Source organism: Sinocyclocheilus grahami, unplaced genomic scaffold (genome assembly GCF_001515645.1).
Source record: "Sinocyclocheilus grahami isolate Dianchi unplaced genomic scaffold, SAMN03320097.WGS_v1.1 scaffold234.1, whole genome shotgun sequence".
Taxonomy (NCBI): Eukaryota; Metazoa; Chordata; class Actinopteri; order Cypriniformes; family Cyprinidae; genus Sinocyclocheilus; species Sinocyclocheilus grahami.
The window spans coordinates 152,431-169,109 of NW_015505413.1; the positions used below are offsets into that span (position 1 = coordinate 152,431).

The following is a 16,679-nucleotide window of genomic DNA, read 5'->3' on the forward strand; positions in this document are numbered from 1 at the left end:
ATATATATATATATATATATATATATATATATATATATATATATATATATATATATATATATATATAAAACTCAGGGGCTCACTAGGTTTTGAACAGAGCTTATTTATACAGCATGTGTGTACTTGTGCTAACCTCTTGGGCCCCTGTATGCTGATCATGCCCATGTCCTCAGTGTGATCTATTAATGTGTAGTGGAAACCCTGGTCCTGCAGCACTGCCTGAATGTGGCTCCAGTTATGCTGCGCCACACCACCTCCGATGGCCAGGTAATACGCCTCACCTTGAGGACAAACACACACGCTGATGAGATGCACAGGACTTCCTCTAACATCCTGTTTCTATGCCTTACACATCAGTTCTGTAACCCTGAACGAAATAAATCACGTGTGTCGTTTACCATTAGATTCGGGTGTCAGTGGGTGGTGGGCAGGGCTTGGCTCCAGATGACTGACAGTGAGGTCAGACTCGACCCCGCCCCTCTTGTTTAACATGCAGGTGTAGACTGTGGACCCGAAAAACACAAACGGTCAAGATGATTACACTTCAATTGGGTTTACCACTGAAACTATGTGGTCAGACAAGGCAATGAATCTCAATGAATACTGTATATATGTGAAGAATAGGAAAAAGAAAGTGAAAATGCATGCCCTGGATGGAGGACTGAATTGACAGACAGAGATTCTTACCTGGAGCTTTGTTGACATCAGCTGCCAACAGCCAATCAGCTGCCTTCTTTGCATCCGGACCAGTCAGGTAAAACTTACCAAAGTAGGACATATCAAACACAGCTACAGCATTCCTGCAGCTCAGACACTCGTCCCGAATCTGGCATGAAACAAAAATGTAAAAATAAAAAAAATTAAAATTAAATGCAAAATGACAAACAAAACAAACACAAAAAACAACACAAAAGAAAACAAAATGGAAAAGAAAAGAAAACTAAACAGAAAACTAAATAAAATAAAATAAAATAAATCAAACTCAGCTACAGCATTCCAACAGGTCTAGACTGAATCTAGAATTAAATAAAAATATAAAAATATATTTTTAAAATATTTTAAAAGCAAAACAACAAAAAATACAAACACAAAAAAAATCCCAAAACCAAATAAAAAACACAGCTACAGCATTCCAACAGGTCAGACAAAATGTAAAACACATTTTTAAAGCAAAGCAAAACAAAACAAAAACACAACACAAACATAAAAACATTATGAATAAAACAATAAAATATCAAAGACAGATAAAGCATTCATACAGGCCTAGAATTAAATAAAAATATTAAAAAATTATTAAAAAAAATTTAAAAGCACATACTAAATAAATAAATAAAAGAAAAAAATACTTCAAAAAACAACAATAAACAAACAATACAAAAAAACAAAACAAAGACAATCAATTAAATGCTGAAAACAAACCTGTTTAGTCATTCAGACAAGAAATTATTATGGACAATTGATGCTAGAAACACTCTGAAACACACATGCTCACCACATCATGATGTGGAGGGAAGTCAAACGTATACTCTTTGCCCAGTATCTCACTGTATTCTTGGGAACATCATAGGCACCATAGTAATCATAATCCAAAACCTGAGAAAAGGACAAATCAATCAATCGTCTTCTGATACAGACCTCAGAGGTTTGAGTGGGTGTATGTGTCAATGAACACAGAACAATTTCTGCCCTATAGAATGGTGCATTTGTGTGTGTGTGTTGAAATCTCACTGGAGCAGGTCCACCCCGGTTGAACCATCCGGGTCTCTCCCAACCGTGTCTCTCCTGAAACACAGCCCTGTCCCTGTAGCACCTGTTAAACAACACAACCATCAAATATCAGGCCAAAAATAAACCTCAATCACTGTAGCGCTACATTCATTGCTATATCACCACTGAAAATCTTATCTTCATTGATCTGTGTTTTTTCCTGTGATGTATTCTAAAATTGACGTCACAACTTCTGCTGACTAGCGTAGATAAATTTAGCTGAGTTTGAGAAAATCATTTGCAATAGTCTTGAATGCATCAGTAAGAATGTGCTAAAAATTATAGATGTATTATTTCCATATATAAATAAAATTTTACATTCAGTATAAATAAAATTTTTATGAATACCAACAGTTTTAATGAACACTAAAATGTTTTAATTAAAACTTAACATGTAATGAAAAATACAAATATAAAAAATATAAAAATACTAGGGCTGTTGATCGACTAAAAAAAGTATTAAGTGCAACATTAAAATGTATAACCAAATATATTTTCACACTAATTTTCAAATTAATGTGGAAACAAAGTCAGTATTTAAAATATCTGATATTTAATTTTTTTTTAAATGTTAGTACATTTTATTAAGTACTATAAAAGCAAATATCAATGACACCTACTGATACTTAAAATGGATTAATATTATATCCATACAGTTTTTTTTTTAGGATAAAATTAGTAATTACACCCATGCAACATTGCAGTATCTTTAAAATGGCAAATAAGATTTTTATTTCTTTATTTTATTTAGCATTTATTAAAAATTATTAACAACTCCGCATTTATTTATTTTTTAACACATTAAATGGCAAACATTTGCAGAAATTATTTTATTTTCCCTAAAAAAATACATGTTGTTTTTCACTTGACTAGAAACCCACTGACATTAAAACTACAATCAAGTTGACATATCAGAAACTAGATCAGTTGGCCAACTTAGATTATGTGCCTTGCAAACCATCATCAAAATCATATTTTTAATGCATTTTTGAAAGCTTCCTCTGGAATTTTTACATTTTTTGAAGAAACTTATTGCCATGCTCAGCCAACTTTCGCAGTATTTTCTAGGCAGCTGGTAAGGTGTTGTGAGCAACTGTTTTCTTCACAATTGATGGTGTCATTCATGTCTGTATACAAATATACAGAGGGTTAGGGGTCCTTAATCATGTAGGTAAAAGTAATGTGATGCCCAAATCAATCCTGGTTTTGAGCAGAAATGCAGTTTAGGCAGTACAAACTTGTCCAGACAAGAGTTTCGGATGTGCTATCCTTCCCTCACGCTTTTGTTTAGCACCGCTCGAAATAGGCCGTCACGATTTCTCAAGCTATTCTTGAGCTCTAAAACAAAAGGAAGGAACTGGTCCACCCTCCATCCCGGCCCCCCACACAGCACCAGATTCTCTCTTTCTGTCTCCCAGGCCAGAGAAACACCGGTTGCTAGGCAATTTGCCCTCCTTCTCCAGGCTTTTTGAAGTCCATACATTTTTCTCCTGGAGTAAAGTATGAGCTGACGAGCTTTCCATGAGTCACGCACAGCGGCTTGTCGTCTTATCCAGCATGAAACGCTAGTATTTATTGTTTTTGATAATGCTAACATTTCTTTAACAGGCTCAGGCTAAAAATATTATTTGCAGGAATTAATTCAGCCGCTGTTGCCATGCCAATGAGCCACTAGGGTACATGTTGTCCATGCCGTTACTTAGCAGAGCAATTTATAGAAGTGTGTGTCAAAATACACACTCTTAGGTGCTGGTAGACACTGAGAAGAAGAAATGCAAAGCAGAAGTTTCTAGAGGTAAAAACAAACCTGACAAGGATCCTCATGCTTACAAGGTTTGCTGGATTGCTTTCCTGAGCATATCATGTGGTGTCAGTAATAGAAAGCTTGGGAGTTTAAGGAATAGTTCACACAAAAATGAAAATCTGTCATCATTTATTCACCCTCATGTTGGTCAAAATCTTCAGTGGGAGACAAAAGGAGATGGTCAACCTTCAAAAATCACAAAAAGTCTTTCTTTAACAAATGAATAAAAACTAGGGCTGCACGATATTGGAAAAAAAGTGATGTTGCGATATCTATTTTTTTCTGTGATATATATTGCGAGTCATTTTTTTTAGGAATTCTCACAAATTTTTTTTACATTTTATTATTATTCTTCAAATGCAAACCTTTTAACACTTTTCAACAGAAAAAAACAAACAAACACCCTGGGTTTTCATTGGTGCATTCCCACTGTTTTTAACTCCTTTAATAGACTATAAAATAATCAGATTTTTATTGTCATTATCACTGAATAAAAATATTAAACAAATACATTGCAACACAACTATTGCACTGTAAAACAAAAAAGCAGGAGTATTTAATAATACATCATTTAATTTTATAGCACACTTTAAAATTACAACACCACATTTCTTTGTCTTTTTTCATTTTCAAATGTTAAACCAAGCTTTTATTTATTAACCAAGCTTTTAGCTTTTATTATAATTGTATTTTGGCGGTTTGCATATATAAATATATGCGCTGCCAGTTTCAGAGAGAAACATGGCACTACATTAATTTACACAAGAGCAGCTTGTGATTTCAGTACTTCACATATATTTATATATATATTTACACACATATTTACACATACACTGTAAAAATGATATGATCAGCAAGTCATGGCAACTTATTTTTTTTACATTAACTCATCAAAATAAGTTGATCAATTTAAACTTTTTTGTAAGTTTTGTAACTTAAAAAATATAAATATATAAAAATGTATAAAATATAAATAGTGTTATAATACAAAAAAAACTTGTAAATATATTTTTATATAATATTATTTATTATATAGATAGATCTTTTTTTGTATGTGAGATTCAACTCGATTTTTTAAGTCGGTTTAATGTAATTTAAGTTGAAATCCAAGTTGATTAAACTAAAAACATTAACTGCTACCTTCAATTTTTAAGTTGAAATAGGTGAACATTTTTACAGTGTATTTAATAATTAAATTCGCAAAGATTAGCAATCGCACAATATTTTGCAGTCCTAATAAAAACACACATTAAATGGAAAAGAACAGCCTGAACATTCTTTAAAATATCTTTGTTTGAGTTCTACAGAAGAAAGTCATCAGGTTTGGAATGAAATGAGAGTGAGTGAATGATGACATAATTTTCATCTTTCCTCTAACACACAAAACGCTGCTCAACGTTTCTACATATTAATATGAATGAAGGGTGAAAAGTTAACTTTTGAGATTAGATGAAAGGCGGGCGTCTTTTTAACCAAGTTATATCGGTATCACATCCCTTTGCTTGCACTTAGCTGGATTAGCTCAGGAAGATTTCCAAGTTGGAAACAGATGAAATATTCAGGAGGAATGTCTAATTTATAGTCATCTTAGTGAGGCTCAGTGGTCTAAATGAACGCAGAGTGTTATTATTGCTAGCTATCTATATTTCAGCAGGCTATTATTCACAAGGATGAAGCCTTCTTGTGCGGCTTCACGCCTGGAGCCTAGCCAGAACAAAGCGGTATTTTTGGAAACACTTAAGCATCATCTTTTTAGCAGTAGCTTAGCAACAGGTCCTTCGAGCCCCACAGATGCTGGCAGCGAAACACTGGCTAATAGATTCACACACAAGACTTTTGGCTAGCTAAGTGTAAGCTAAGTTGCCAAGTTGTGAGATTTCTCAACTTAAATAATGATTTACACTCAAAGGGATGACGTTTTGATGTAATTAACACAATTTGTTCTCGGGACAGGCTTGTGGAAAGTTTGTAGTCTCAATACGAGCAATTACAAACTGACAGGAAGACGGCTGAGAAAGCAGGAAACTGAGACAGAGAGAAAGAGAAAATGAGGAAGACGCATTTGTTTCCCATTACATTATTCTCTTGACGAAGCTAATTGAGCTCACTGCTAAAGGAGCGCTAACAGCAAAAAGTACCATATACCTGATATGCTCTGGTCATATTTCACTACAAAATCAATAGAAAATGAAGGACCATTAAAGACCATTAAGATTTTTTTAACAGCCATTATTTTCATGATCTTAAATTCAGTTTAATTGTTACCACTGCTATGTACTACCATTTATACATTTGTGGTTATTTTACTTTTTATAGATTTTTTTAAAGAAATATAGAAAACACTATTTTTTTGAAAAACTGCTATACATTTTTTCATGATTCTTTGATGAATATAACTTTTTTTTAATAATTATTCAAAATAAAAGTAAAGTACATTTATGTAACAATGTTAAAGTCGTTACGGTCACTTTTGATCAATGTAATGCATTCTTGCTCAATAAAACATGAATTTAAAAAAAATAATAAATAGTGTTTTTTTTTTGCATTATTGTAATGACAACAAGATTCTGTCTGCATTAATGAAGGACCATTAAAGACCATTAAGATTTTTTTAACAGCCATTATTTTCATGATCTTAAATTCAGTTTAATTGTTACCACTGCTATGTACTACCATTTATACATTTGTGGTTATTTTACTTTTTATAGATTTTTTTAAAGAAATATAGAAAACACTATTTTTTTGAAAAACTGCTATACATTTTTTCATGATTCTTTGATGAATAGAACTTTTTTTTAATAATTATTCAAAATAAAAGTAAAGTACATTTATGTAACAATGTTAAAGTCGTTACGGTCACTTTTGATCAATGTAATGCATTCTTGCTCAATAAAACATGAATTAAAAAAAAATTATAAATAGTGTTTTTTTTTTGCATTATTGTAATGACAACAAGATTCTGTCTGCATTAAGGTGTGTGTGTGTGTGGGGGGGGGGGGTTGTACTTTATTGTCATTACAAATAAGAAAATAGAAATGGACACAATGGAAAAAAAGCATCTTGAATAAATAAAATGTATTTGTTATTATTATTATTTTTTTTTATATCGAGGCAACATCTGTTGTTTCAGGTGGACCAGCCTGAACAAACTAATTTCTTTGTATGATTTGAGTAGCAGCCTTTATGTTACCATTTATTTTAATGCTGATTTGACATATACAGTATTATCAAAAAGTGGATTCCTTTCAAGTAGATACATTTTCCTCCTTTAGGTAGAATTAGCTTTTTCCCCAGATGGGCCCATTTAAAGGGTTAGTTCACCCAAAAATGAAAATTAGCCCATAAATTACTCACCCTCAAGTCATCCTAGGCATATATGACTTTCTTCTTTCAGACGAATCTAGTCTGAGTTATATAAAAAATTGTCTTTGATCTTTCAAGCTGTTTAATGGCAGTCAGCGGGTGTTGCAGTGCATCAGTCCAAAAGAAGTTTAATAAAGAGCATCCATCCATAATAAAAAGTGCCTCACACGGCTCTGGGGGGTGAACAAAGGCCTCCTGTAGCGAATTTAAAAATTCACTGTAAAATCAAAGAGTATTTTAGAAAAACATAATAATAATTTTGAATTAGGACTGTAAAATTGCATTACGTTACTACTAATATTTATGGTTGTCTTAATTTCTTCATGTTTAATTGTTAAACCATCCAGCTGTTATTTTGGCAGTAATCCGAATGGATGGCTTCTCTAAAGTTTCTCTTTTGTTGACAACAGCTGATTAGCACTTGACTCAAACTCTGGATAAGATGCAGAGATGAGTTTGTGCGGAGCATCATTTATTGTGAACTGAGCCAAAAACAAACAAAAAGACTAAAAACAATGGATCATGAGCTGCTCACATGTAAATGAACATGAAGCAGTGCTTCACTCTAAAACATGCAGTGCATATATTAATTAATTTGCAGCTCTTATGATTTAATAGTCACATTAAGTCATATTGTGATTTTGGCTTTATTTTGTGCAGCCCTAGACTGAACTGTAAACTAATCACATTCACAATCTTTTAGTAAATGAATGAGAAAGATTTAGAAATTAATAAGTTACTGGTTTGAATCATCTAACAACTGACTGACTCATTAAATAGTTCAGGGGTGCGTTTCCCAAAAGCAACTATGGTCGCAAGTTCCGTTGTTACCAATAGAGTTCAGTGGAACTGACGACCTTAGTTAGCTAATGATGCTTTTGGGAAACGCCCCCCAGAATTGTTCTAGACTCACTGAATTGCAAATAATTACTTATGTCACGACTAACTCAAAATGTTGAAATTCACCATCTCCCACTGGTCGGAAATCAGATAGCCCCATCTCAAACACAGTAAATATAAAGTAATACTCAGAGAAATGCTTGTTTGCACAAAACGTACCTGATATCATATCCGTACATGTCTTTCTCGGGACGGCCGTGAATGATCCAGTGAGCCAGCTCTTTGCCCCATCCTCCTCCTAACATCATACCTGCCAATCAAATCACAGAGCATACGTCAATCATCATCATCCCGCCACGTTCATAACTGTCAGTCAACTTTATCCTACTTCAGACAATCAAACTTGTGTTTAACAACTTACAAAGTACCTCTCTAGAAACAATGTGACTCACAGCTGCCAATCAATTCATCACGAACGGTGCCCAGAAGAGTTGTACCGTCAGAGCGAATCAATCTTTGCCAGGTCTGAGCAGACAGGAGAGGAATAATGAACAGAAGCAGAGAAATACCAAGGAGGAATGAAGGGCATTGTGAAGTGAGAGACAAATCAAACGGGGAGTGAAATGAATGGGCGAAAGGATCTTGGAGTGTAAGAGTCACGGCGAGTGCCCGTGGAGATGTTGGCGGTGTCTCTAAAGGACTTTCGGCTCATTAGCTGGCTGATGACTTCATTAACATTAGCCAGCAACTACAGAGTTGCTGAGTAATGCCCGTCTTGAAGTCCATGCCACGTCACTGCTTTATCTCTTCAGCATTTCTAGAGCACTCATGACAAAGCAGAGAGATGCTGCTTACAGCGCTGTCTTAGATGACATTCACAGACAATGTGTTTTTGTGTTTAAAAACGTGAGATGCAGAAGAATGAAAAAGGTCTAGAGACACGTTTTTGAAAGTTTAACTTCTTGAAACCCTGTCAAGTCTGACATATGAAATAACAGTCCCAAAATTCTATTTTTTTCAAATGGAGCAATTTATTGAGCCTTTAGAAAAAATATTTGTAAAAAGTTTGTATATGTTTTTTGTTAGGCGTCATATTTCATAAATCTTTTATGGCTTGTTTCCACCACAAATTCAAAAGGTAATTGTGACTTTTTATCTCACTATTTTATCTCACAATATTGAGTAAAGGCCCGTTCACACTAAGAACGATAACTTTAAAGATAACAATAAAGATATTAGCGTCCACACTAGCGAACAATATCGTCTGCTTATTCCAAGCGCACACTCGTCTGCCGCTTTAAATTCTCGAGCTCGTTATAGCAGGGTGGATTCTGATTGAGTGTCAATGTTTTGATCGTTCGTCAGCAGGAAAAAATCGTTCTGAAAGTGATTCCAACGATATCGTTTCTCTCTATTTATCGTTATAGCTGTTGTGTGGACTGTGCTATTCTTTAATATTGAGAACGATTTTTAGAACTATATCTTATCTTTATAGTTATCGTCCTTGGTGAGAATGGGCCTTAATTCTCGCAATTCTGAGAATAAAAAAGTAAAATGCAAGAATTCTGCTTCTTTTTTTTACTGTAATTCAGAGTTTATATCTGGCAATCAACTTTTTTAATGTGCAAAAATGTGCAATTTAGTGCAGTTACTGATATTTATATAGCAAAAAAAGTAAGATCAAATTCTTGCAGCTATAGTAATCAATTTTATAATAGTATAACAGGCTACTTACATAAAATCTATATCTCCCAATAATATTTCTTAGTAAGATGATATTTAAATGATTATTTCATGATCAAAATTCTGTAGTTCTTATTGTGGGGGCAAAATATGTCATGTAATACAAAGATGATTGAGAGATGAACAAATAAACATTCCTCAAAAGCCCGATGATCATATTTGATACTTAGATTTAAACAGGATTTTCCTTAAAAATGATACATGGATAATCAAGTATTAATCTTGAAAGATTACTAACAATATCAAAGTTATTCTTTTTTCTAAGTTTTATTTATGGGCTTTTATGCTTTTATGGAGAGGAAAGTAGAGAGCAGACAGGAAAGCACTGGGTGAAGAGGACCTCGAGACTGGAATCGAACTAGGGTCGTCGCAAACACAGTTGTGCTATGTGTTGGTGCACAAAGCTATTTCCGCCGACATCAAAGTTATTCTTATGTTTACTTTATAAAATCAAGGGTGGATGTTTAAGCGATTAAAATAAAAGGCCTTTTACTTGTTAAAAAAGTATAAACTATCAATCAGATGACAGAAAGATTGTGAACAACAGGTTTTTCAGCAAAGTTTTGATCATGTTTATAATTTACAGCCTGTATGCGTCATGCACGAGACTCTGCAAAAGATGCAAGAGCAACGGTCAAACATGTTTAGCGTGTTTACATAGAAGAACCTAAGGAAAAAAGGAGCACAATGTGATGCAAAAACATTTTCTGTTTGAACATGCACATAGTGCTATTTATGTCACCAAGAACTGTTTCTGTTGAGAACTGCTTGAAAATTTTGAAATTTTGCCTTTTTGTACCTACCACCCAACCCTGAAACTTCCTCAAGGCGTTTTTGGGTTAAAGATTCAGTTCACCCAAAAATGGAAATTCTCATCGTTTACTCACAATCGTGCCGTTCCGCACGTGAGTTCCTTTCTTCTGTAGAAGATAAAAGAAGATATTTCGAAGAATGTCTCAGTGTTTTTGTCCATTCAATAAAAGTGGGGTCCATTTTTTTCTTTTTTTTGACTTATACTGCTGTTGACCATCTTGAGTGATTTTTTTCTCCACTGATCTTGCTGCATTTCAGGATTGCTTTCTCCCCAAAGGCTACATGAAAACAAAGTTCTGTCATGAAACTCTAAATGACACAGACTGATTGTCAGTGAATCTGATATAATCACATTGTGCAGCTGATTGGTTTCTTTTCACATCAGCAGTCAATAAGCTTGCTGCTCAACATTAAAATACTCGGCTAGTGCTTGCTTTAGCAGTTGCAGTGTGCTTCAGAAACCCTCCACTTCCCCAGCTCCACCTTATAGATCTGCTATGGGTTAATTTCATATATGTTATATACAGGGGTTCTTTCATACATGTTATATGTGCAGCAGCAGTATTTCTTACATGCTCACAGCAGCATATCTGTGGATGTACCTGCAGTAGCAAGTCTTGGTACTTGCTCTGTCGCGGCAGCAGTGGAGCAGAACTGTTCCACCAAGACCAAACACATTAACATTGTCATGTTTATTACCAAGTCTCAGAGAGTTGCCATGGCAGAAATATGATACTTCCTGAATGTCAAAATCTACCGTAAATGCTGTCTAGGTAGATGGCTTACTAGGTTTTGAAACAGAAGCTGCATCTGAAATGTAATACTGTCTGAATAGGTACTACATTTATTGATGAACTGAGAAAATGCTAATGCTAATTTAGCCTACTGTTAAAAATACTAGTGATGCAGCGAAATACATTTTTTACTGAAACACCAAATTAAAGTTTTTATTTAGCCGAAAAACAAAACCAAAAATACATTTAATAAAAATGTTTATTTAATAATCAGTTAATGAAATGTATTCATAAACCAACAGTTAAAAAACATATACTTTTTAATTATATAATTATGTTTCTACTCTTAATAGTTGAAATAAAAAAATTATAATTGTTGGCTGTAATAAAAACTTGTTTTCATTATAGATTTATTCAAAAACAATAAAGACTGAAATAATTTGGTCAATGATTCCACCCTCCAAGCTCTTTAGTTTGAAATCAAATAATTTCCAGCCCAATATTTTCAGTTGCCAAAATCTTGGTGCATTAGTAATAAATACAGAAAAATTACTAATTCAGACAGCTGTTTTTGCCTACTATATAGTAGGGAAGTCAGCATATTCAGATGCAGTGAGAGACTATGTGTTTTTCTCCAGAAGGGCAGCAGCTCTTAGCAATCACATCACCATTGAGCCACCATCTGCCTTACATTGACCTCTTCTGCTACCACACACACACACACACAGCAGGTACGCATCAACAGTCTGGCCATTTAACCAGTTGCCCTGAAACTCTTCAAAACAACTTTCACTTGCATATTTGTCTGTCCCTGTTCAGTGGTGTGAGAGTAGCATTGAGAACAGAGAGAGGGAAGAGCCAGACTGAAGACAAACGTGCAGACACGATGGTCATGCATACTGATGGACACACACACATAATAATATCCCACAGCTCTGATGCAATCACACCCAAGGAGAATCACTGATCAACATCTTAGGCTGTAAGTACCAGGCTAATACCCATTTAAAGCACTTCTCATTACAGTTTTGACATTCATAGGGTAAGCGTCTCTGTATTAGAATGCACCATTTTTCTCAAAGAGCAAAATATTAATTAATCATGTATTTCAATGCTTCTTTCAAGACTGAATGGTTTATCTAATGGTTTAAGGATGATATAATGGTTTGTCCAGAAATGAATAGTGACCTATAAATGAAAATTATGTCATCATTTATTCATCCTCATGTCATTCAAAATCTGCATGACCTACACTACTGATAAAAGTTCGACTGTATTTATTTAATGGAAAAATACAGTAAAAAATTGAATATTGTGAAATGTTATTACAATTTAGAAGAACTGTTTTCTATTTAAATATATTTTAAAATATAATTTATTCCTGTGATGCAAAGCTGAATTTTCAGCATCATTATTCCAGTCCTCAGTGTCATGATACTTCAGAAATCATAATAATATGCTGATTTGATGCTCAATTATTATCAGTTATTATTGGTGTATTGGTAATATTGTTATATATTATGTTTTTGCTGCTTAATATGTTTGTGGAAACAGTGATTTTCAGAGGTCTTTGATGAATAGAAAGTTCAAAAGAACAGCACTTATTTAAAATAAATTTTTGGAAATAACAAAAGTGTCTTCACTGTCACTTTGAGCAATTTAATGCATGTTCACTGAATAAAAGTATTAATTTCTAATTATTAGTTTAAGTAATAATCTCCAAGTATTCATTTTTTAAATCTTACTTACCCCAAAGTTTTGAATGTTTCACAGTTTCCACAAAAATATAATGCAGCACAACTGTTTTCAACATTGATAATTATAAGAAATGTTTCTTGAGCAGCAAATCAGCATATTAGAGTGATTTCTGAAGGATCGTGTGACACTGAAGACTGGAGTAATGATGCTGAAAATTCAGTTTTGATCACAGGAATAAATTACATTTTAATATATTAAAATAGAAAATAGTTATTTTAAACTGTAATAATATTTCACAATATTACTGTTTTATTGCATTTTTTGATCGAATGAATGCACCATTGGTGAGCATAAGAGACTTCTTTCAAAAACATTAAAAAAAAGCTTGATTATTCCTAACTTTTGTCTGGTAATGTATACAAAAAGATAAAAAAGGATTAAAAAAACCCAACAAAAAAAGAGTCCACACATTGAAGTCAATGGGGTGCAGACAAAAACAGCTCTACACAGTATAAAGGAAGTCAGGTTTGGAATGAGTAAATGTGTCTGAATTTCGACTGGTACTGTATATCATATAACATAACCAATCACAGCTTCTTGTACTCCTTTCGTTCCAGGAAATTAGTTTTGCATGCTGAGGTCAGGAATCGATGCGTCATAAAAAAGCAAGCATTCGTCTAGTATCTGATTGTGATTCGTATGGCCATGTATTCTGATCCGTTTACACGATCATGGCCTGTTGTCCGTCAGCATGTCTGAGGCCTGCAAGGTGACCCGGCCCCAAGCTGAGCACAATCAGCATTACTCCAGATCCGGACTGAGTTTCATCTGACCTTCAAAATCACGAGCCATCTGCATCCAAAAATACCACCTCAAAATGCTTTCATTTGCATTTTTTAGTTTGCATTTAAATGTAAAGTAACAAGGACTGGGTGATATAGTACAAATACAGTACAAATAAAATACAATGAAAAATAGTCACAGGAAGCAACATCACCGTCCAGGACAGTCGCTAGTGAAAGACTGTGCACTGCACAGGAAGAGATGGATATTACTACAGCAGACTGGATGCTTAAGTACTGGACACGCAGGGGTCAGAGATCAAGTTGCGTTGATCTCGAGTAGGTGGCGTGTACATGGAGAGTGGGTGGGATTGGATTTTGCATGTGAACTCTGCAGGGTTTCAGGGTTAAATAATTCATTTGGCACTGGTCAGCTGTGGAAGAGAAAGGTGTGTGTATGTGTGTGTACTGTATGTGTGTTTAAGCTCCATGCTCTTACCTGCACTGTTGAAGCCACATCCAAGGAAAAAGCCTCTCACTTCTGGCACTTCACCCATCAGGGGCTTGTGGTCTGCAGTGAAGGATTCTGGAGGAAAACAAACCAACAAAGAGAGTAAAAATACACTTTCATTTCAAAATACATTACCATTCACTGTATTTTTTACCAAAACTACAGGAAGAAACCTTATCTTTTAAAATAAAAGAGATCAGTTTATTATGTTGGCAAACTTTAACGATCTCAACGCAAAACTCTGCTGCCTCTCAGATCATTAAAGGATAAGTTCACTTGCAGAATACAAATTTCCTGATAATTTACTCACCCCCATGTCATCCACAGATGTTCATGTCTTTCTTTCTTCAGCCGCAAAGAAATTAAGTTTTTGGAGGAAAACATTCCAGGATTTTTTTCTCCATACAGTGGACTTAAATGGTGGCAGAGCTAGAGCAAGCAGAGTATTTGTGGTTAAAAAGTGGATAAATATGAATTGTTTTCAGAAAATGACCGATCGTTTCACTAGATAAGACCCTTATTACTCAGCTGGGATTGTGTAGAGCCCTTTGAAGCTGCACTGAAATTGCAATTTTGGACTTTCAAATTGCTGGCCAACATTGAAGTCCACTAAATTGAATGTTTTCCTCAAAAAACTTAATTTCATTTATAATATTATAAAAGATTTATATTTCAAATAAATGCGGTTCTTTTAAACTTTCTATTCATTAAATAATCACATTTACCATAAAAATATGAAGCAGCCCAACTCTTTTCAACATTGATAAAAATTAATGTTTTTTGAGCAGCAAATCAGCATATCAGAATGATCTCTGAAGGATCATGTGACACTGAAGACTGGAGTAATGATGCTGAAAATTCAGCTTTGCATCACAGAAAAAAAATTACATTTAACAATATATTCAAATAGAAAACAGTTATTTGAAATGGTAATACTATTTCACAATATTACTGTTTATACTGTATTTTTGATCAAATAAATGTAGCCTTGGTGAGCAGAAGTGATGTCTTTCAGAAACATTTAACAAACCAAAAAACACACAGACCCTAAACTTTTGAACAGTAATGTACTGTTTTTTCACATCAAGATTTTTCAACATTAAATTTAACATGATAAATCATGGTGAAAAATATAACAATAAAACAGTCCTTTTGAAAATCTGACCTGCTGAAATAGTTAATGTTTCATGAATTCTTAATGTTATTCACTATGACATGTTTTATATTCATTTAGCCTACACAGGAGGATATTACACTAAGCAACAAACATTGTTCAGGTAACAATGTATTTACATGTCAGTTAGATACATTCTGGACTAGCATGTAGTGAAATTACGACTGTTTATGGAGCAAGAAAACTTGACTAACACTTTAAAAGCACTTCAGAAAGAAAAATAATTGCTTTGAGAGTTTATAATGCAGCTCTTTTACAGCACAAAAGGTAAGAAAATAAGGGTGAGAGGTGGGAAACTGTGGCACACGGTGCTGCCGGAGGGTCAGATCAGATCTTTCTGAAAGGCTTTTTAAAAATATATTGCTGCTGAGCGCTCACTTAATGGTCTATTCGTAACAGTCAAAGCTTTTAGTAGTAACTTATTGTGGGATGACCCTCAAAAGCATAGGAGACAGAGAGAAATGCAAAGGCGAATGAGTGCGAGGAGAAACAAAGGCCGCGAGTGCAAGAGAGATTGAGAGGTGAGACAGAAAAAGAGAGATGAAGAGCAGAGACACACCTTTTCCATTACTCCACATGAGAAAGTGTTTTCCACAGCATCATTTGCTCTTTGAGAGCAAAAGGAGAGGGTGAGGCTGCAGCTATATTTTATTTATCCATCTTCCTCTCCTCCATTGCTCTTATTCATACATCACCACACACACACACACACACACACAGCTATCGCCGAAGCGCTCTGACTGCCGTCCTCAGAGGTCACCTTGTGGTGTCAAACACGGCTTCAACAACAGCAAACCAAAGGCTTTAGAGGACAAGAAAGTGACTAAACATGATCCAACTGAGAATGTGTGGTGCGATCAAACCCTCCGAACTCAAATTACAACACTTTTGAGTTGATATATAGGAAGTCCAAAAGTGAGATCATTAGTGAAAATTTTTAAAATTGCTTAATTGCAAATTCTATTATTATATTAACATTACAATTTGAGCAACTTCATGCTTCAATGAATGTGTCACGAATTCGGTTCATGGACTTCCGTTTATTCACCACCAGATGTCACCCTTTCCATTACATTGACTCTCGCACTACACAAACTGTTGCATAGCACCCCGGACTACATTTCCCATCATTCTTTGCACAATCTGCACACTGCCCTGATTGCACTCACTGCACACAGCTGTTTCTAATTACCTCATTCACTATATAACACCCACTCTAACCACCTTTCTCTGCTGAGTATTGTTTAGCCTGTACCCCTTTCCGAGTCTCCGTGTTTTCCTTGTTTTGCCTTGCCTTGCCTTGCCTGTTTTTGCGGTTTTTGATCTTTGCCTGTTTTCTTGGATTTCTCCCTCTCTTCTCGCCCCTGTGATTCTGTCTGCTGATCGGTGGCCTACGCTAGCCCGGTGACTATTCTTGTGTTTTGCCTGCCATATACCTGTTTGCCAGTGT

General features: G+C 34.6%; 1 pseudogene; it reads right to left on the bottom strand.

Annotated features, from left to right (window-relative positions):
* The window catches only part of LOC107597666 (sarcosine dehydrogenase, mitochondrial-like), a 65,656-nt pseudogene that overhangs the window by 23,336 nt on the left and 25,641 nt on the right, over window positions 1-16,679 (bottom strand).